The following is a 23,217-nucleotide window of genomic DNA, read 5'->3' as shown; positions in this document are numbered from 1 at the left end:
TTTAGCAAAATTGAGGAAGTCCCTTGTTCAGAATTCTGTGCTAAGTGCTGGGTAGGGTTCAGAGGTGGAGAATTGAAGGTTGACTGAATTGGGCTCTGTCCCCAAGATGTTTATGATCTATGGAGGATGACAGATATTAATTTAAAATAAGTACAAAGCGGTGAAGGAAACCGTGTGTATGGGTATATCTCTGTGTGTGCACGAGTGCAAGAAATCCTGGAACCGTTATAATGGAGCGTTGGGTTCCCAGGGGTGTCTCCAGGTGGCTCTTCTAAATCGTGATTCCAGGGAGATCTAGGGACACTGAGTGACTTGGGTGGAGACCCATGAGCAGAGGTGGATGTTAGAATGGTGATCATTAAAAAATCAGGAGACAACAGATGCTGGAGAGGATGTGGAGATATAGGAACACTTTTACACTGTTGGTGGGAGTGCCAATTAGTTCAATCATTGTGGAGGACAGTGTGGCGATTCCTCAGGGACCTAGAAACAGAAATACCATTTGACCCAGCAATCCCATTACTGGCTATATACCCAAAGGATTATAAATCACTCTATTATAAAGAGACATGCACTCATATGATCATTGCAACACTGTTTACAATAGCAAAGACCTGGAACCAACCCAAATGCCCATCAATGATAGACTGGACAAAGAAAATGTGGCACATATACACCATGGAATACTATGCAGCGATAAAAAGTGACGAGTTTGTGTCTTTTGTAGGGACATGGATAACTCTGGAAACCATCATTCTCAGCAAATTGATGCAAGAACAGAAAACCAAACACCACATGTTCTCACTCATATGTGGGTGTTGAACAATGAGAACACATGGGCACAGGGAGGGGAACATCACACACTGGGGTTTCTTGGGGGTGGGGGACTAGGGGAGGGACAGCAGGGGGTGGGGAGGGATAACACTGGGAGAAACACCTGATGTTGGTAATGGGGGATGGAGACAGCAAACCACCGTGGCATGTGCGTACCTATGTAACAATCCTGCAAGATCTGCACATGTACCCCAGAACTTAAAGTACAATAAAAAATGCATCCACAGCATGTTTTTCTGCCTGTGCACACACACACAGGCACACAGAGCACATGCATGCCCGTAGCACAGGGATACACACGACCACAGGTGCACGGAACACCCTTGCAGCTGCTCACACAGGTGGCCAAGCACATGTACCCATGGGTTCTGACAAGGCCTGCAGGTGTCTCTGGCTCCTGAGCCATGGGAAGGGACCTTGAGAGAACCCTGTAAGAGACTAGAGCTGGGGGCTCCTCTAAGGAGTCTATTACACAGCCCAGCTCATTCATCCTGGATGTGGGTAACTGGATGTGGGCCGCATCTTGGGGGTAGGAATGGGTTTGAAATGTAGCTGAGTCTCAGAAGTGTCCCGGACCTGGTGGCCCCAAAGGAGAGTATGTGCTCCAGGTACTAGCTCCTGTTCTTTTAACCACACCAGGCTCTTCAGCAGGACTGGAGAAGTCTGGCATTAGGGAGAACCCGAGGAGAGAGTGAGGGATTGACTACAGTTAGGAGGGGAACACCCATGAGTGCTAGAGCTGACCAAGCAAGTCAAAGACCTGTGACACAGGAGGAAACTGAGGCTCAGAGAAGGGGAAGGGCTTTCCCAGGGTCATGGAGAGAGGCAGCAGCGAAGGTGAGACTGGAGCTCAGGTTCCTGGGGCACTTGCTCTATATAGTCATGGGATGCCTCAGGTGGAGAGAGAAGGGCCAAATTCTCCTTTATTTTATCTGAGCCCCCAGGCACCAGCTGTGTGACCTTGGACAGATCACCTCCCCTCTCTGATCTTCAATTTTCTCTTCATTACAAGTGGGGATAAATCGAGGTCCTCACATGATTATTATGAAGATTGGTAAGATTGCACAGACAGATAGTAGATTGGGGTGGCTGAGACCGCGACTCTCCAGCTAGACTGCTTGGGTTCAAACTCTGACTCGAGTGGGGTTCATAGTCCTTTTTAGACCTTTCTTCCTTCCCAACACAAAAATCAAGGACCCACCCCCGGAACTGTTCATGAGGAGATGGCTCCTGATTCTGCTTGGCCTGTCTGAGTTCCTTTGAGCTGTAGCATTTTGTGCAAAAGCAGAGAGATGGACCACTGACTTCCGATGTTCCTCATCAGCTCGTGGAACTCACCCATGGGGATATCTCAGACCACGATTTTTGCCATATGGGCCAAGGAGGGAGGGAAAGATACTGAACCTAGAATCAAGGGCTTTGCTTCGATACTGCGACACGAACTTCCTAGCTGTGTGACCTTCAGTGTATCATTCAATCTTTCTGTGCCTCAGTTTCCTCATCTGTAAAATTGGGATCACATTATTTAATCTCATGGTCTGGGCTGCCGATTAAATGACCTAATGCCCGGAAAACACTTAACGTCATCAGGCATGTAGCAAATGTCCACTCAAAAGCTGGTAGCAATTATGATTTTGGTTAGAACAGTCTGTAAAACCTGTACCCTGTATGGACAGCCTTGCATGCAGTAGGTGCTTGCAGGCAGCAGCAGGGAACTGGGCTCTTTTTAACTCTGAGGCATGAATTTGGGAAGCATGGTGTGTGCCTGAGTGTGGGTACATAGCTGATAAATACCCAACGTGGAATGCAACTTTGCCTGAATCAGGCGAATGAACCTGCCAGTGCATCAACTTGAGAAACGAGTTTCGATTTCCAGCTGCCTGTGATGTATGAGCCCTCTTAGGAGCTGCGGGCTGGAGGCTCTTAAGCCTGGTGCTCTGGGCCACATGGCTGCCTGGCTCAGCAGGGCCCAGCCCCTCACCCCAGGGCTTTGGAAGACTTGATTGGAACCGAATCTGGAGATTTCCTCATGATGGCCGCTGCATCAGGAGGCCCTGCAGGTGCTGTGAGAGGGGATGGCAAGGCTGAGGGGGACCAGGGGAGAGCAGGCTGGGGACACCTCAGCCCCTTCGTCCTTTGGGACTTGGAGGTTTGGGGAGCGGGGTTTATCCTGAGAGCCTGAGAAAGTTGGCCCTGTCTGGACTGATTTCTAGGGGTCTTTAGACCTAGGGGTCTCAGATTCAGTAACTAAGAATAGAATACCTAGTTAAATTTGCAATAAAGAACAAATACATTTTAAGTAGAAAAATGTCCCACATATTGAGTGGGATGCACTTATACTAAAAATTACTCAGTTGATCTGAAATGTAAATTTAACTGGGCCTCTTTTAGTTCATCTGAGCTCCCAGGCACCAGCTGTGTGACCTTGGACAGATCACCTCCCCTCTCTGATATTCAATTTTCTCTCCTTTGCAAGTGGGGATACATCGCGGTCCTCACGTGCTTGTTATGAGGATTGCTAAGACTGCGTAGGCAGATAGTAGATTGTGGTGGCTGAGACTGTGCCTCTCCAGCCAGACTGCTTGGGTTCAAATCCTGACTCTGCCATGTCCTGGCTCTGTAATCCTGGGTATGTGCCTCAGTTTCCTCATCTGTAGAAAAAAAGGATAAACATTTTTTTTCACAGGTTATAAGTAGGATTAGATAATATGCTACCCACATATAGTGCCTATTATAGAAGAGTTAGTGGCACTTAGTAAGTGTAAGTGCCAAATAAGCATTAAGTATTTTTATTTTATTACTATTATAGGTATTATTATTACTATTATTGATTGGCCCTCACTACTTAGTGGCCTCCTAAGAATGTTCCCTGCTTATCAACCATTTTCACTTTAGTATGAATTAGTTGATAGACTATCTTCCAATAGATTAATCATGAAGATAGGCTTGCAGAGCAGTGAGTTGGAGAGAGAATGAGGGCATGTCCAGAAGAAAGAGCACTGAAGACCACTGACCTCCATGCCACACCTGGCCCTTTGGAGAAGCCAGATAGGGAAGAAACGCTAGACTCGGAGTCAGAGAAGCTGGTTTGCGGACCCTCTCACAGCTGTCTCCATCTCAGATGTGGCAAATCTACCCTTCCAGACACTCAGGTCAAACACCTTAGCTCTGCCCTTGACTCTGCTCTTCCTCCCACGTGCTACATCCAAATCCATCAGGAAGTCTTGTGTCTCTGCATATACCCAGAATAAGACCACTTCTGCCCACCTCCACTGGTGGGGAGCCACTGCTCTGAGCCATCCAGATTATTATTTGAGGCTGAGTTTCACTCTTGTTGCCCAGGCAGGAGTGCAATGGCACCATCTTGGTCACCAAAACCTCTGCCTCCTGGGTTCAGGCAATTCTCCTGCCTCAGCCTCCCCAGAGTAGCTGGGACTACAGGTGCATGCCACCATGCCAGCTAATTTTTGTATTTTTGGTAGAGACAGGATTTCACCATGTTAGCCAGGATGGTCTCGATCTCTTGACCTTATGATCCTTCTGCCTCAGCCTCCCAAAGTGCTGGGATTACAGGTGTGAGCCACTGTGCCTGGCACCATCTGGATTATTGTAGGAGTGTCTTCATTGGTCCTATCTGGCCCTAAGGTTTGGCTTTTCACCTCCTCCTGGTAGCCTTCCCTGATTACCAGGCACTGGGCAAGGCTGGGGCATGTGCTCAGGAAGTGCACATGGAATGAAGCACATCTTTGAAGGAAGAGAGCAGAATGTTGATGGGCAAGGGAGGGCAGAATCAGGATGGACCTGTGCTCCCTGAAGCAGTGAATGGGGACAAGCCATCAGCTTTCCTCAGTAGCATCTCTGTGAAGGAGTTATATTTGCAAAGCACATGAAACTGGGGCCCAAGTCTCTGTTACCGACACTTAATTGATCAGCATGTGCAGGGCAGGGGCCTTACAGAGAAGTTGACAGGCCTCAGCAGGACTTGGCCACTGGGTAGTCTGGGAGATCTACCTCTTTGGGGTGGTTGGGAAGTGGGATCGCCCCATGCCCACTACATCTCCCCCAGTTCATGCACACTGTATCTGCATGCAGGCTAGAATCTTGGCCAGAAGGGCTGGGCTGATTTTAATACAAATGAATCCTTCCTTCCCTCCTTCTTGCTCTCCAGCAGTCTGGGCTGCGCTAAAAAGATAATTAATTGGAATGAAAACACCAGCTCCGGCTCCTCTGAGCTGCTCCTCTCAGAGAATTCACAATTGTCTTGCTCCAAGTTCCTCCCCACAGACTCTGTGCTAATTCCTTCAGATGCCAGCTGCAGAGGAATGCCCCTGGCCCTGCCTCCCCTTGGGAAAGGGTCCCAGCAACACCTGTGATGGGTTGTGGCATTAAGTGCTCTTATTGGAAGGCTACAGGCATTTCAAGGTCAGGAGAGGAAGCCTGACCTTGATCAGTGTGGGGAGATGGGGACAGTGGCCTAATCCATGCCACGGAGGCAAGGAGTGCAGGCACTCAGGGGTCTTTCCAACAGGGGAGTGGTAGAGGCATCTCCCCTGGCCAATCTTTTTTCTCCCTGCTTCTCTCTACCCTCTTCCTCTCCTTCTTCCACTTTTTTTTTTTTTTTTTTTTTTTGAGATAGGTTTTCACTCTGCTGCCCAGCCTGGAGTGCAGTGGTGTGATCTTGGCTCACTGCAACCTCCACCTCCCAGGCTCAAGCAATCCTTCCACCTTAGCCTCCCAAGTAGCTGGGACTACAGTCGTGTACCACCATGCCTGGCTAAGTTTTTTGTTTTGTAGAGACAGATTTTTGCCATGTTGCCAAGGCTGGTCTCGAACTTCTTTTTTAAGCCTCTCAAGCAGGTGGGCTTACAGGTGCCCACCACCACGCCTGGCTAATTTTTAAAAGTATTTTTAGTAGAGATGAAGTTTTACCACATTGGCCAGGCTGGTCTCAAACTCCTGACCTCAGGTGATCTCCCCACCTTGGCCTCCCAAAGTGTTGGGATTACAGGCCTGAGTCACTGCACCTGGCTGGTCTTGAACTTCTGAGCTCAAGCGATCTGCCTACCTCAGCCTTCCAAAATGCTGGGGTTACAGGTGTGAGCCACCGTGCCCGGCCTCCTTCTCCTTCTGCTCTTTGGGTTTAGGCTGGTGGTAAAGGCTCGTGCATGGGGCTGGTGAAGGGCAGCCACTAACAACAACAACAGCTAATGTTCGCCAAGGTGTTTCCTAAGAACTTTATATGGGCGGTGCATTTTCACAGCAGCCAGTGAGCTGGTTATTACTATGATTCCATTTCACAGGGGAGAAAACCAAGGCACAGAGGTCACGCTGCACAAAGTCAAACAAGCAGCTGATGGTAGACCTAGGATTCAAGCCAGAATGCGTGATTTTTGAGCCCTTCCCTGTGTGTTGGGCCCTGGCTGGGAGGTTGAGGAAAGGCTGAGTCCTAATCCATCAGCCAATCCCTCTTTCCTGGTCATGATACCCACTAAGCCAGCTTTTTTTTTTTCCTGATGGAGCCTCGCTCTGTTGTCCAGTCTGGAGTGCAGTGGCGCAATCTTGGCTCACTGTATCCTTTGACTCCTGGGTTCATGGGATTCTCCTGCCTCAGCCTCCTGAGTAGCTAGGACTACAGGCACCCACCAACACACCCATCAGCCAGCTTCTTGCTGCCATCTCCTCTTGTACAATCACATTCCCCTCTCGCTTTCTCTCTCTCTCTCTCTCTCTCGTGCCCTATCTTCCCCAACAGAAGACCCCAGTCACCAGTGATCAGTCCAGTTGTTGCAGGAGGATCCAAAGGGGACCCTAAGTTCTGAAGTGAAATGGGATTAATAAGGATCAAGAGTGCTCAGCCTCAAAATCCCTTGAGAAATCCCAGAAGTCCCCTTTAGTACCACCACCCCAGGCTCTGGGGGCCCCCTGGACCTCCTCAGGCACAGTCTACTTTCCCTAGGCATGGCCATCCAGCCTGAATCATGTCCCCCACTCACGATTGTTTTTCTGTAGAGTTTAAATATCAGGTTTGAGCCAGTATCACACTATTAGTCTGCAGGGCAGAGAGTGAGAGAAATAGGGTATCAGAGCTCTGTGATGGACCGAACCAGCTTTTGTGGGCTAGCCTGGGAACCAGCTTCTTTTTTACAAACATTGCTTCTGTGGAAGAGGCATTCTGGGTCCCAGAAACCTAGTTATCCACTGTCTAGGTGGACATGGCTTATGAATTGAGCTTCTTGTAATCTCAAAATATCTTTGGCATTGGAGAGGTGGGCTGCTTGGAGGAAAAGAAAGGCTCTTCCTGCCCCCAGTCTTTCTCACCTAAGCTCTAAATATGTTAAAAGGCCCATCCCAACCTCTCCATCCCATAATGCACATTTTTTTTTTTGAGACAGGGTCTTCCTCTGTCACCTAGGCTGGAGTGCAGTGGAGGGATCACAGCTTACTGAAGCCTGGCCCTCCTGGCTCATGTGATCCTCCCACCTCAGCCTCTTGAGGCAGGACTACAGGCACATGACACCATGCCCAGCTAATTCTTTGTAGATCCAGGGTCTCACTATGTTGCCCAGGGTGGTCTCAAACTCCCAAAGTGCTGGGATTACAGGTGTGAGCCACTGCACTTGGACCCATAATGCACTTTCTTTTCATAATGTGCTTTTTAATGCCAGTAAATTATCCATAGTTGAGGGGGAATGACAGAAGGAGGTAGCTGGATATATTGGAGAGAAGAAAAGCGAGAAAACACTTGCTGTGATCTGCTGAGGCTGCCATAAGGAAATCCCACCCACTGTTTGGCTTCAACAACAGTCCAAGATCAAGGTGTTGGCCGGATTGGATTCTTCTGAGGTCTCTCTCCTTGGCTTGTAGGTGTCCATATTCTCCGTGTCCCCACATGGACTTCCTTCTAAATTTCCTCCTCCTATGAGGACAGCAGTCACATGGGAATAGGGCCTACCCTAATGACCTCATGCTCCCTTAATTACTACTTTAAAAACTCTAACTCCAAATATAGCCACATTCCAAGGTACTAGGCATTGAGATTTCAACATATGAATTTTAGGGGACAGAAATCAGCCTGTGACAGGAGCCACTTCTGATTAGGAATTTCTGTGTGCCTGGCAGGGGATGCTTTAGCTAGAAGTGAGGTGGCCCTCACACAGCATCAAGCATAATGGAAGGCATAATGACCACCTGCTGCTCCCCACTTTTGTAGCCAATTCTTTGAGATCCTAGAGCAATGAAGTATAGACAGAGCCAGGTTCAGCCCATGACAACTGTAGAAATTTGATTGACACCAAGATGCTGTCGGCATCTTGGGATCAGGCCAGAGGTGCTGTGAATTGAAGGCAGAGGAATTTCCCAAGCATCTAAAGTTTCAGTTGAGGCTTCTGTAAGTCAAAAAACCCTTCCCTGCACTGCAGTGTTTCTCAATCCCTTATCATCACACAGCCAGGATGAGTGGCAGGTGCTTTAGAAAGAGGGGCAGCCAGAGCAAGCCCTCCAGTGCTACTTCCATCCCTGAGTTGAAGATGTTGGTCCTTTTGAGTCTCATCTAATAGTTTCATCTCCTTCTGATGACTGGCTCATGTGTCTTGAAACATTTTGGGGTGTATCTGGGGTAAGGATATTGCTGGCATCATTTCATATCTGTAGATCATAAGAAAACCAAAATGACAAAAAGTGTGCATGTCGCCAGTGGGAAAGGTGAGGCTGCTAAGCCAATAGAAGGCAAGTTATGTCCAGAAAGCAGTTATGCCTCTTTTATTTGATAAGATGATACAGGGCAACCAAGCACTTGATCCTGGGAAATAAGTGAGGAAGTGAAGGGAACAAGGTCGATTTGACTCCAGACCTCCGCTGCTTAAGAGGAGAGCCCACTGTAGCTCACCTCAACAGGAAGAGCTCAATCTTTGAGGCTTGGCACACCTGAATCCATGTCTTGGTGGTGTGACTTAATATCTTGTAAGCCTCAGTTTTTACATCTGTAAAATGGGGCTTATACCCAAATGATACAATTTATAGAAGTGTTGAGCCCAGTGCCTGGCCCGTAATAGGTGCCCAGCACACATCAGCTTCTTCCTTGTTCTTCCCCTCCCAGTCTGTGTCTCTGGGTCTTTCCACTTTGCCTGGGCAAAATGACTGTCACGTTTGCCTCTTCTCTGCAGCACTGGTCATGCAATAAGACATAAGAAGCCTGGCATACACATTACAAAGAGAGTTTCTCAATTTTCCTGTCTATAAATGGATGGGTTAGATGTGGTGATATCTGAGTTGCTTCCCATCTCTGACATTTGTGAATGTCATACTCTACTGGGGCTGTGGGATCTTAGCTATAAATGGATGGGTTAGATATGGTGGTAGCTGAGTTGCTTCCCATCTTTAACATTTGTGAATGTTACACTCTACTGGGGCTGTGGGACCTTGGCCTTGGAAATTCATAGGTCAGTCAGGACCCAGGTCATCCTGATGGTCAAAGGCTGGTCTGGATCCCTGAGATACAGTTATGGGACACACAGACCTCTCCATATCCCCGACCATAAGAGGAGGACGGGTGGTGCTGGGGCTGGTGACAGAGCTAAAGGGTGCTGCTATAATTAAACACTGTGTCTTACATCAATTACACACTGACTCTCTACAGTCAGGCTGACATTCATTTCTTAAAAGAATCCTTTGTCAAAATAATTTTTTTATTAAAAAAAGAAAAATTCTTGCCAAAGAAGCAGAGCCATATTTTCCAGGGCTCTCCAAGGGAGAACTGGCTCAGAGCAAGCTCCGAGCAGGGGTATCTGCTTATTGGCACCTTAGAGTTCTGGGCCTGGGGTAGGTGTGAGCTCTGAGAGGTTACTGGCTCCACATCTGGTGCTCCTAGGTCAAGACCCCAGCCCCCTCTGTGGGATGGAAGTGGAGATGCTTGGAGCTTGGAGCTCTGATCCAACCCAGAAGGGGAAGTGACTTAACCAAGGTTTTAGTGCCTTCTGGAAGGGCAGAGTTGGAGCCTGTCTTATTCATGAATGAGCACTGTGAAATGGAAAGGACAATGGGCCCACTGGTGTCCTTCTCTCAGACTCAGCTTCTTATTTGAAAAGTAAGAATAATTATGACTAATTAGGGGTTATCATGGGAACTAGATTAGAGGGTTTATGGAAAGGTGCCTAGCTCAATGAATACATGGATGTAATTCTGGAAGGCATAGGAAACCCAAGGGTCTATACATGAGGAGAGATCTTCTACCCAAAGAGCTCCAAGGAAGTTCCACCACACTTCTTCCTAGGGCAGGACTGGGGAAGAAGGAGCAACCCATCAGGTAGTCTTGGGCTCCAGCACCTGTTTGTGAGTAGGATGTGCTCCTGAACACTGCACCACACTGCCTCCCTAGAAGGGTTGTGAGCTTTTAAAATGAGAACTCAACCTTTCCTGGGCCTATGAACAGTGAGAAGACACCATCTCAAAATAATGCTCTAAGTTTGAGGCAAGGTGAGAACTTGAATCCAGGTCTCTGGTAACTCAGATCAAGGATGGTCTCCCAGGCTCATGGGAACTGTCCCTGGTGCTGACCCCAGAATCACACTCTAGCTTGACTTGGCCTCTCATCTGGCTTGGATTTCTGCCCTAAAAGGTTCTCTTTTGGCAGAAGAAGCAAAGCCCCCAGAGAACATGTGACTTGTCCAAGGCCACATAGCACACTCCTGTGGCACTAGAGTACTTCATCACTCACTTCATGCCTGTAATGGATTCTACATTTCTAGATCGACATTTGAGACCAGGTTTTAAGCTTATCTTCATCACTGACTGACAAAGTCATAGAAGAAAATATCTTAAAAGTGTGTGGTACTTGCTAACTTTTGAAGTGCTCTCATTTTGAATTTTCAAAATAGCCCTTTTGAACAAGACAGATAGGCTGGGAAACAAGGTAATACAGAGGAGATTCAGAGAGGCTAAGTGGTTTTCTTAAGTCCACCCAGCTAGTGAGTGGCAGAATCAGGACTGGAATCTGGTTCTTCCATCGTCTTATCCTGATGTCTTCTGCATGATCCCCATGTGACTTGTTTGGCCAAGCTTAGCCCTGGAAGAAATCTTTCTGGGTCCATCTGAGCCTATGCTTCCACCCTGATCCTCAGCCTGCTTTCTAGCACCTGTTGGGGGTTCTGGCACACCTGTTCTGGGGCAGATGCCTTCTTCACAGCCATGCCAGCGGGGGAATGGAGGCAGGCCATTCACAGTCTATTTTCACCTTACAGTTCTCCTGGATGGTATCTGCCTCTGGGATACTGGCAAGAAATTGTATGTAAACTGGATAGGGGCCCACAGTCTGGAACAAAAAACCCTTCAAAGACTGGAGAATAGGCATAAAGGAAAATATCTGGGGGCTGAGAGAAAGGAGGCTGTGAAGGTAAGCAGGAATCAATGAAGAAGAGCACCCCATTCCCCACACCTCATTACAGTATGGTGTCCACCCTCACTGGAAGGCATAATGACCACAACACCCCTTCACAGTGTATATGGACCCTCTTTGGGCTGGTGGATTATGGAGATATCTACAAGGTAGTTGTAACATGTAGACTGACTCAATCATGAGCCAAAGCCAGGGTACACAGATGTCTCTGCTTCTATCTTATATATTTTTTTAGGTGGAGTCTCACGCTGTCATTCAGGCTGGAGGGCAGTGGTGCAATCTCAGCTCACTGTAACTCTGCCTCCCAGGTTCAAACTATTCTCCTGCTTCAGCCTCCCAAGTAGTTGGGATTACAGGCATGCACCACCACACTTGGCTAATCTTTGTCTTTTTAGTAGAGACCAGATTTCACTATGTTGACCAGGCTAGTCTTGAACTCCTGACCTCAAGTGACCACCTGCCTCGACCCCCAAAGTGCTGAGATTACAGAGGTGAGCCACCGTGTCCAGCATCTCTGCTTCTAATACTCAGCTTTTCTCCTCCATTGATGAACATCGCTTCCCAAGAAGAGATCAGTGGAAATTTCCTATAGCCACTGTGTTTATGAGTGGTGCATGCATGTGATTGGACACACATTGGCCCACTTTTTCTCTCTTTCTTTTATCTTTCCTCTCATTTTTCTTTTACTCATACCCATCCCATCTCTTCATCCAAGCAGAGGTAGGTGAAGACCAGGGGAGAGAGTGGGGGCTGGAGAGGGAGCTAAAATTGTGGGGAATTTTAGCATGACCTTCTCCAGTCCTGTGATGAAAGAAAGAGCTGCTTCTCTCCTCCTTGCCCCTCACCCCACCCTTTATCTGTAATAAGCTCCCTTTCCTCGGATTGCCACGGAGGAGGAGAAGGTGGAAAATTATTCCTGTTCTGCTCCTAGAAAACTTTAAAATGCTATCGCCATGGAAACTGCTCTCGAGCGGTCTTGGAGCATGCTTGTGGGAGAGGGCGAGGCAAGGTGGGGGAGGATGAGGAGGACGGTGGATGGGATGCTCACAGGGGTCTCCCCACCACCCCAGCTCTGTTAGTTCTTCCTGTTTCTGTGATGCATGATAGAACCAGGCTATCTCCCTCTGGGGTGAACAGACGCAGAAACTGCTCCTGCACCAGAGGGATCTGGGGTCACTGGGATCTGTTTTTCCTCTGGCCCACCCTGTCTGAGTTCTGACTGTGTGTGTGTGTGTGTGTGTGTGTGTGTGTGTGTGTGTGTGTCTAGGCTTTGTGTGTATGTGTGGTGGTGGGGGAGGAAGGGCACAGAGGTAAAACCACTTTGCCATCAATGGAATTTGCAAGCTAAAGGGTGGAGAAAGAACTGCCACCTCTTTAGAACTTACTACATGCCACCCACTTTATGTATATTTCCTTTTAAAACCCTTACCCCACTTCTGTCAGAAAAACAATTAAATGCCCATTTTGCAGAGAAGAAAACTAAGGTTCAGGGAAGCCAAGTGACTTGGCCAGGAACACATTGCCAGTCAATGGTAGAGCTGGAACTTTAGCACTGGATGCTCTGACTCCAAATGATGCCCAGGTACCATTTCTTCCATGCCTATCCTGTGTCAGGTGCTGAGCTAGACACTATATTTATCATTCTTGCAGCTTTGTGAACAGAGCTTTTATCCTCAGGTTGCAAAGGAGGAAACTGAGACTCATTGTTATTAAAGAATTTTCCCAGGGTCACATGGAGAAGAGGTGACAGAGCCAGGACATACGTACATAGGTATTTTTTGGAAATGGGGTCTTGCTCTGTTGCCTAGGCTGGAGTGCAGCGGTGCGATCATGGCTCACTGAAGCCTCCACCTCTCAGGCTTGAGCAATCCTCCTGCATCAGCCTCCCATGCAGCTGGGACCTTTTTGTTTGTTTATTTGTTTTGTAGAGATGGGGTCTCCATATTGCCCAGGCTGGTCTCGAACTGCTGGACTCAAACGATTCTTCTGCCTCAGACTCCCAAAAGCAGAAAATTATTACAAGATCCCAAAGGCTGGGATTATAAGCGTAAGCCACTGCATTTGGCCCAGGATGGAAAGTTAAACAGCAGAGCTGGAATTTGAATCTAGGTGCATCTGATGCTGAAGCTGGTGCCTTTTTCTGCCATGTCTTGCAGCCAGAGAGTATGCAAGAGAATGAAGGGAGGCAGGGAATGCATAGTGTGGGCTAAGGCCAGCTGGTCTCACATCAGTGTCCGGAACGAACACTGAGTCACAATGCGGGCACCTCTTACAGAGTTTCTCTAAGGCCCATACAGCCCTGGAGAGTTTGGCTCAGAAGTGGGAGGTGAGCAGAAGGCTCCATGATGCACCTAGTAGATAACTCATCCTTGTGGTATGGGGGATAACAGGAGCTCCTACCTGGACCATGAGGAAGGAGAGTGGCTGAGTGGGAGGCAGTGGTGAACAGGAGGAGAACCGTAGAGGATAAAACTTGAAACTTAATTGGAATGTACTTCCTTTCCCACAGGGAAATTGGAAGGAAATACCATATTAATCAGAATAATGGGCAAGGCTATGCTGCAGTAATAAACATCCCCAAATATCAGTGGCTTAATATACTGAGGTTTATTTCCCATTCATGCTATATCCTGTCAGTTAGCCTTTGCCAAGTAGCAAACCTCTTGAAACTTAGTGGCTCAAAACAAAAAACATTTAATATTTTTTCTGATTCTGTGGGTTCACTGGGTGGTTATTTCTGCCTGTGTTAGTTCAGATGGGGCTAGAAGATCTAAGGTGGCCTCATTCAAGTGTTTGGGATTTTAGTTGGGACAGTTGGGGGCTTGCTCACTCCATGTGGTCTTCTTCTAGGAGGCTAGCTGAAGCTTTTCCACATAGTAGAAGGGTTCCTTCCCAGCCACGAAACAGGGCAAGCGCCAATATGCAAGCACTTCACAAGCCCCTTCTTGCATCATATTTAAAAATATGCCATTGGCCGAAGGACATCACATGGTTGAGGAGGTTCAAGGCTTGTAGGAACAGACTTCATCTCTGGATGGGAGGAGTAGCAAAGCCACCTCGCAAAAGAGAAGGCACATAGGGAGAGGAGGAATTATTGTGGCCATCTTTACAATCTACCTCGTGCCTTGCCATCCGGGGCCGCTGGAGAGATCTGCCCCATGTCTTCCTCATTCCAGGACCCAGGCTGAATTGTGACTCCACCTTATTGCTGCTAAGATTGTTGAAGCAGGAAGAAGAGAATGTGGTGAATTATGTGTGACCTCCTAAAGCCTCCATCAAAGAGAGAAACATCACTTCTTGTTTCATTGCATTGGCCAAAGCAAATCATGGCCACGTCCAGTGTCAGGAAGGTGGGGAAGTAGGATTCTACCATGTGCTTGGAAAGAGAACCACAAACATTTGGAGAATGGCACTAACAACTACCACCAGCACCATTTATGGAGTGCTGACTAGATGCTGGGCAATTTAAAAATGATCTCAGAATGTTCTCATGGCATCTTTATGGGGTAGGGATTATTATCTCTGTTTTGCAGCTAATGAAGCAGAGCCATTGAGGAACTCGCCCAAGGTTATGTACCCAATAGGAGACAGAGCTAGGACTGGGACCAAGTTAGTTTGACTCCAGAGGTGATGTCCTTTTTAGAGCCTCATGTTTGTCCCCTACCTCCTCAGAGAGAGCACAGAGGGCATGCTTCACAGATGACTCGGGCTTCCTGCAAGGAGGTGATGAAGTGACTTTTACATCATTTGTTTACTCAGTCATTCATTCATTTGGTTCATGGTTATTTAAATGCCACCATGGCCAAGAGAAGCAGGGAATAAGACAGACTTGGTCCCTGTCCTGATGGCTTAAGACTGGGAACGCTCATCTCCAATCCCAGAGGTCAAGGATTTCCTAAAGGTTCAGCTTTAGAAAGTGGGGAGTTTCCAAGGTTGAGGTGGTTCACAGGTTCCCTACTCTAACAGGGGTTCCCCGCAGATCAGAGGAACTGTGGAACATTGCCCCAGCAACAGGGCTTCTCAGAAAGCCTGGGAGCTGGCAGTCCCCCTGGTGTGTTTTGTAGGAGCTACATAAATGCTCAGTGATGAGCAGTTAATGAGCAATGCATCCCACATGCTGGACAGAACCTCTCCTGGCATTTCTGAATTCAGAGAAATTGCTGGGCTCACGCATGAAGCAGAGGGTTCCAGGAGCCCACACAGGTAAGCTTCCTGGGCATCTTAAAGCTTGGGAGCGAGGTCACAGTCTTGCTAAGTCACCTGTGACCCTGACAGTCCCCACCTACACCACCCCAGATGTACAGTGAGACCCTTTGGGATCATGTGGCCCAGCCTTTTCCTTCTTCCCCCACCATTCTTCAGAGCCCAAAGCTCGTTTATTGCATGTCTGTTACACAGCCCTCCAGCTCCCCTGGAACCCTTCCAGGGATGAGGAGCTCACTACCTCCAGAATCCGTCTGTTCTAAAGTCCTTTCTGATTGCTTGGCTACTTTGCCCAAGAGCCCACACAACCCACCAGCCACGTGGAGCCAGCACATGCCAAGACGCCATGCATCCTGGGTGCAATGACACCCTCATGGCGGTTGGGCTGCAGGATGGGGAGGGGGTGTTATGTGAACACGCAAAGCTCCAGGCAGACGGGCCTGGCTCTGCCGGGCTGTCAGAGATGCTGAAGCCTCAACTCTCTCTGGCTCCCAACAAGTACAACTATTTATAAAAGATGAGGTTTGCCAGGGAACAGGGAGAGGCTGAGACATCTGCTCCCTCTGCTGGGTTGGCCAGTACTCACCATAGGTCTCCTGGCCTCAACTCCCTGATTGGAAGAGCCTCCAAAAGCCCTAGCCCCATAGCCCCAGTGAGCCTCACCAGCAACAAATCTTTCTGCCCTGTCCCCAACCCAAATGGACATCTCAGGGATGGGGTGGGCAGGATGTTCTCAGAATGGCAGCCCTCTAGCCCTACTCCCATCTCAATCCAGCTCTGAGGAGGAGAGGGCAGCTCCTCTCAGAGGGGACGAAGCTGTGCTGCCCTCTGAGCATGCACTGGAATCTGTTTGTCTCGTAGAGAGCTGGCCCCTGGCCACCTAGACTTACCTCCCCTCCAAGACTGGAGTGTCTTGTGGGCAGGGACCATGAATGGTTTTCAGAGTTCAGGTGGAGCAGGTTCTTGAAGCAGCCAGCGCAGCACAATGGGTATGGAGCTGGTTTGGGAGCGTTTGGGAGCAGGCACAGAGACCTAAGTTCAAATCCTGACGCTGTGATCCTCTCTGAGCCTCAACTTTCTCATTTCTTGATTGGGGATGAAAGGAATCTCTGCCTTTCAGGGTTGTGATAATATTTCATGGTAGTTGTTTTTATACCTTCACTGTTTAATGAATGAGTTCTGGACTGTGTAGTGAAATGGATGGAGCGCTAATTACAAGGCAGAAGACCTGAGTTCTGCCACTGCCAGTACAAAGTGCTGTGATCTTAGGAACTAGATTCCTCCTCTCTAAGCTTCAGTTTCATCATCTGCAAGATGGGTGTAAAAATGGCAATGACATCTGCCCTGCCCCACCCCCACCCCCAGATGTGTCGTGAGCCAGGATGGGGTAATGAATGTAGGGGAAGGACAAACTATGTTGAGTGTTGCTTCTAGTGACAGCCATGCCGTGGGTGACCAAGCGGTGGGAGACTGGAGGGAGTCAAAATAAACAGACCTCAAAAAACAAATATCTCCATGATTCATTCAGTGTTCCCTTAACAATGGGGGACTGTCTTTGGAGCAAACAGTGCTACCCATATTAATGTATTTTCTTATCTGTAAAATGGGAATAAAATATCCTTCAGGAGACACTAAGAGGATAACAAATTTCCTGAGCACCTTGGAGACTGAGAGGAAGGCTGTGGGCCTGCAGCAGATGATGGGGGAGATGATTCTCCGGGAATAAATGAATGGTGGGGGTGCAATGATAGTAACTGGTTATGAACACCAACTGCCTGCCCTGCTGGGGCACTGACTATGTTCTTTCTAATACAAAGAGCCACCAATGAGGATTTTAACGCCTTTATTTTGTAGATGGAGAAACTGAGGCACAGGGTGTTATATAAAGTCACAGGTTTGACAGATGGTTGAGCCAGGGTTGAAACTCCATCTCCCTGGCACGAGGACCTGGCTTCTGAGGTCACATCATGCCTCACCCACGGAGAATTTCCAGGACCCCTCTAATGAAGGTCATCAGGGAGGGTCCAAAAGAGATTGGGCCATTGTCTGTAGGATCAGAGGACTGGGACAGGCCAACAGTTTCCCAGGCTGAGGCTGCTCAAGCCCCTTTGGGCAAACCCAGAGAGATCTTCTTTAGAGGCAGCGAGGCCCAGGGTGTGGCTGGTAGGGCTCATGCGGTGTAATGGGTTGAACTGTGTCTCCCAAAAGGTACAACCAAGGCCTGGGCCCCAGAACCTGTGAGTGAGACCCTATTTGGAAGTGGAGTCTTTGCAGATGTGAGTGAGTTAAGGGTCTTGAGATAAGAGTATCCAGATGGGTGCCCTTATAAGAGAAAGAAGAGGGAGATTTCAGACAGACCCAGAGGAAAAGGCCACGTGGAGACGGGGCAGAGACTGGGGTGATGAAAGGCAGAGACTAGGGTGCCACAAGCAAAGGAACACCAAAGGCCACTAGGAGCTGCAGGAGGCCAGGAAGGACTCTCGCCTCGAGGCTCCAGAGGCAGTGCAGTCCTACCGACACTTTGATTTTGGACTTTTGGTCTCCAGAACTGTGGGAGATTACACTTCTGTTGTTTTAAGCCCATTCAGTTTTTGGTGATTTGTTATGGAGGCCCTGGTGGTGAGATGAGATGCCTGGCCAGGCCCCTAAATGTTTTAGTGGGCCTCTTATTGATTACACTGATTCTTCCTGGATGACCTTTGCTTTAGGTCTCCCACTAGGGAAGGTGAATTACCAATATCTTCTATTCCATTTCCAGGTGCACCAACTCTCTTTGACTTTGGACATACAAATTTTCTTTTCCTTTAGGGACCTACTTTCCCCCCTGGTAAATGGGAGGGTTGCTCCCTTATGCAGGAGCTAGAGTAGAAAGGGGTGTAGGGGAGTGAGAGGGGGTCCCTCCAAGCATCTTGATCCCTTTGCAGTTCCTGGGATTGGGCTGAGGTGGAATATTCTTGGCAGGAAAAGCTGGCTCCTGAGATTTCAGGAAAATAAGAGCTTTTCTGGGAGAAAAGAAGGGTGTGATGTGCTTTAATGCCTAAAAAGGTTTTGCTAAGGAGCAGATTGTTTCAGGGAGGATGGAAAGAGAAGAGATGCTTCTGGAGGGGATGGGTGGGACCCTGATAGGTGTCATGGAGTACTGGATGGGGCAGCGCTCTAGCCAGAATCTGGTGTTGAGAGATCCTGGCTGATGGGGAATTCCTCGTCCCTATCCCTGAAGAGTGAGCTTGGGCTCCACCTCTTGGGATGCTTTACACCAAATCCTACTTGGAGACAGGACGAGAGACTGTGTACTGCTCCCAGTCTCCATATGAATCATGAATTAGGGTGTGTGTCCATTTGAGTTGGACCTTGAAGGATGTGGCAGGGATTTTTCTATAAAAGGTATCCTGGAGAATTGAAGCCCCCATCCTGGGTAAAGTTGAGAATTGTGTGGCCTCCCAGTGGGAGGTAAGATTAGAGGGGCAGGAGATGTGGATGGAAGGAGAACTCACATTTTCTGCAGGCTACTGAGATGGTAGGCACTGCTCTGGCCTTCATAGGTTTCTTTTCATTGTATCCTCAGCACAATCTTACAAGGTAGGGATTACAATGTCCACTTTAGGTTCAAAAAAGTTGAGTAAATTTCCCAGAAGCATAGAGTATGTTGGGGGAGCTGCCTGACCTCTATGGAGCCAACTTTTGGAGGATCTTAATAGCCTTAAGAAATGTTTAAACTGGAGGACATAGGTAATAGGGAGCTATGGCAGGTGTTTGAGCAGGAGCATGGCACAATGAAAAGGATGCCACCAGAGACCTGGCAGCTGAGGGGGAGACTAATAGTAAAATAGTAATACAAAATAATAACCATGATAATAAGAATGAAAGACTCAGGAGTACCTTGGCTGACTTAGCATTCTTTCTAACACAGGGCACCTGGAGGTGAGGCTGGAATGAAGGCATGCCCAGGATGGAGAGAGGCCTGGAGGCAAGGGCGGGTGGATCAGAGGAGGGAGAGGGTACGAGGGAGCAGGGAGAGAGGGGGCTGATGGGATCTGGTGGCTCGGGTGGAGAGAAGACAGGAAGATGGGGCTTTGGGCGGGACTTTGGGCTTTTCTCCTGACACCCAGCCAGGGCCAGAAAGGCAGCTGTGTCAGGGCCAGAGTCAGGTGTGGCTTGACCACTAGCCAGCTGTGCGATCTTGGGTGAATCATTTCACTTCTCTGAGCCTCCGTCTGCTCATCTTTCATATCTAGAGAATATATTCTTCCCACCTCAATCCCTGCCGACAAGAATTTGATTGTGTTCCATTTTCCCTCCTGCTGGCCCAGAGCTACTACTCTGAGGGCAATGGCCAACCAGGGAAGAAACTTCCGTCTCTCTAACTCCTTTCTGCGACGGGAATGGGGAGAGCTTTCCTTTGAAAGGGTCATTTTAAGTTGCCATGTGAACGAAGGCAAGGATGCAACAGCTGGAAAAGGGCAAAGAAAGGCATTCCTGGAAGGGAGCACAGCCCGGGAACGGCATGGAGGCAAGCCTGTGCCTCGCTCCTGAGAACTTCATTGCTGTCTGGTTAATGTTGGGGCTCCCTGGTTGGTTACTGGACAATCTCCAAGCACTGCCTGCACTCCAGTACCTACAGGACACTTGCAGGTGGGGTCTGAACCCATTTCTCAGTTGAGACAAGTTGCGGCAGGGAGAATATTGCTGCTAAGCAGGGTGAAAGAGCAGGGAGCAGAGGCCTTGTCAGTGCTGCTGGCAGTAACGAAGCTGTCAGGGAGCAGGCTGCGGGGGGAGGGTTTCACTGCAGTCACATTATTTTTGCTCCCAAATTGAAATTAAAGATCATTTCAACTCCAGCTGCTGGAAGTGCCTGGGTTCATTACTTCTTGGGATTTTGTCCACGTTCTCGTTCTAGATTCAATTAAAGCAATTTAAAGTAATTAATTAAATTTGTTATTTGATTAATAAAGATAGAAATTTGGCTAAGTTACTGTGAAGGAGGAAGCCACGTTGGAATTTGCTAGCAGAGGACTTGGAAAGACTCACTTCTGCCTCCTCTTTGGACTCCTCCTCCCGCTATTTACCCACTGTATCCCCTACCCTTTCAACTAGGGCTCAGGAATCAGAGCTTCAAGGTCAGGGTTTGAAGTGTGTGGATGTGGAAGGCTGGGTGCTAGAGCAGTGCGATCCGCAGCTGGAAAGACAGGAGATGAATAAGGAGTGGTAACAGCATTGCTCCTCTGGAGGGGCAGGGTCCTGAGTTGGGGCCCGAGGGCTTTGGGCAGGCTAGGAACACAGTGTACATGCACGGAAGCTGGGGGGCTGGAGAACTGGTGAGATGCCAAAAACCAAACTGCAGGGGCCGGGGATGGGGGAAACAGCAGTGACAAGGGGAGTGGGGTGTCTGGCCAAGGCCAAGAAGAAACTGTCCAGGAGAAACTGGGTAGAGGTAGCAGGTGCCGACAATGGCAGTGGGTCAAACCAGAATGGGAAGGTCAAGCTAGACACCAGCATGGAAACTCAGTTTGGGTCAAGGTTTAAAACTCAGAGGGTTTCTAAGTGTGACACACACCCCAGACACTCCAGAAAATTTACATCAGTAAACATGATGACATTTGAAAAATCTGCATATAAATAAACACCATAAACAGAATCAAAAGATAAATGAAGTACTGAGAAAAAGACTTAAAGCTCATATCACAGACAAAAGCTAGATTCCTTCATATGTAAAGAGTGCTTCCAAATAAATAAGAAAAAGAAAAACAACCTAGAAGAAAGGTCAGGAAATGGGCAGTTTGTAGGAAAGGAACTACAAATACCCCTTAAGCATGTGCAAAGTTGCTCATTCTCTTCCATAATGAGAGAAATGAAAATGAAGAGTAGCCAATCATTTCATTGTTATCCATCAGACTGAGCAAGTTCCAAATATACACTGGCTTGAAATTGGTGTGGAAAATAGCAATCTCAAATAATGCTGTTACTACCTCTATGGAGGCCAGGCTGACATTATCTATCAAAATTATAAATTAATGTATTATTTGACCTAGAGATTCAGCTTCTTGGGTTTATCCTGCAGATAACATGATGGTTTATTGAGATATTGTTTGTAATAGTTTGATAGGGAAACAACAGAAGAGCCCAGGCATAGGCAATTGGCAAAGAAATGATGGTATGGCCAGGTGTGGTGGCTCATGCCTATAATCCCAACACTTTGGGAGGTTGAGGTGGGCAGATCATCTGAGGTCAGGAGTTTGAGACCAGCCTGGCCAACATGGTGAAACCCCATCTAAAAATACAAAAATTAGCTGGGCGTGGTGGTATGTGCCTGTAATCCCAGCTACTTGGGAGGCTGAGGCAGGAGACATGCTTGAACCCAGGAGGCGGAGGTTTCAGTGAGCCAAAATCATGCCACTGTACTCCAGCCTGGGCAACAGAGTGAGATACCATCTCAAAAAAAAAAAAAAAAAGTTAAAGAAAAGAAAAGAAACGATGGTGTACTTAGGCAATGGAATATTATACAGCCACTAAAAGAAAGAAGCTCTCCGTGTCCTAGGGGAGGACTGCTGAGACAGGCTCTTGGGTAGAGAAAGAGCAAGGTGCAGAACAATGAGCATGATAGAAAAGCCTATGTAAATACGTGTGCATGTTTTCCTATAAAAGTGTAGAGAATTCTTAGATTGCTAGATTGCTAGGGTCTGGGAGCAATGGTTGCCTCTAGGGAGGGGAATTCAATGACTGGGAGAGGGGGACTTACTCTTCCCTGTATATATCTTTCTGTCTTTTGAGTTTTGTACCAAGTGTTTCCTATTCAAAAGAATAAATAAAATTACAATGAAAGAACACACCCCAGGCAGGCACCAACATGTAACGACGTGACAAAGCCAGGGTCAGAGGTACAGGGAGAGGTCAAGACCAATACGATCTTCAGGCCCAAGGGAAGTAGGGAGGAGGCTCACCGAGCCTGTCCCTGGGCAGAGGTGAGGACCAGATCCTTTTGGAAGCCTCCTCAGGCAAGGTGTCTATGCCTGCTGTCTTGTTTCATCCTGAAGCAGCTCTGGGAGGAAGGTACACTCATTCCTGCTTTACAAAGGAGGAAACTGAGGCTCAAGGTGGGGCTCAGAAATGGAGCTGGAGTGCCTTATCATTATCTCAGCTGCTCTCGCCTGCTGGCCTGGAGGATGAGGCTGGGACTGAATCTGGGCTTGGCCTGTCTCCACTGGGCTTGGCTGGCCACTCTGCCCATTGGCAGCTTGAAGCATGGGTGCTGAGCTGGACATCTGGTGGGCTGGCTAGAGCTGGAAGACCCTGGGAAAGATGAAGAGAGTGAGGAGCTTGGTTCTTAATTTGGAGAGTTTGGAGCGAGGGTGGCAGACACCTCAGGGAGGGTGATATCCGAGGATAGTTCCAAAGAGGGGCTCTGAGCCGGACTGATCCCTTGACTCTCCTCCACTGGCGAGCAGATGGCTGAGTGGGCCTTGGAAAGACGGGGCACTGTGACTGAAGTCAAAATACATGCAACACCCCTCAAGGTGCAAGGGGAAAACACACTTTCCAGCACGCTGAGTTAAAAGGGTAAGTCAGCTCTGGTAACCATCGTGAACTTTGGATTATGTCTAGGATGTGAAACATTTTAATCTTTCTCCTACAGCTGGGATGGGGTGAGGTAGTTCTCTTCAGGGCTGTGGTGAAGCCATTGGTGACCCCAATTAGGACAAGGGCAGCTGCTGATATGATTGGCGGGACCCCCAAAGGCTTTAAAATCTCTGCTGTCTCTCACAAGGCTGCACCCAGGACTTTAAATTCTCTGG

The 23,217-nt window shown here is 48.3% G+C and overlaps 1 long non-coding RNA gene across 3 annotated transcripts in view; it reads left to right on the top strand.

Moving 5' to 3' along the window:
* Positions 1–11,913: 11,913 nt before the first annotated feature.
* LOC118145495 (uncharacterized) overlaps positions 11,914–23,217 on the top strand; it is a 105,235-nt gene continuing 93,931 nt past the window's right edge. For all 3 annotated transcript variants that reach the window (XR_013522934.1, XR_013522935.1, XR_013522933.1), the window contains exons 1-2: positions 11,914–11,944; positions 14,075–22,981. This is a non-coding gene — a long non-coding RNA (uncharacterized LOC118145495). The remainder of the gene's footprint in view (positions 11,945–14,074; positions 22,982–23,217) is intronic.

This window comes from Callithrix jacchus, chromosome 10, assembly GCF_049354715.1.
Source record: "Callithrix jacchus isolate 240 chromosome 10, calJac240_pri, whole genome shotgun sequence".
Taxonomy (NCBI): domain Eukaryota; kingdom Metazoa; phylum Chordata; class Mammalia; order Primates; family Cebidae; genus Callithrix; species Callithrix jacchus.
Note: the sequence above shows the minus strand (reverse complement) of the source record. Positions and strands in the feature narration are given on the sequence as shown.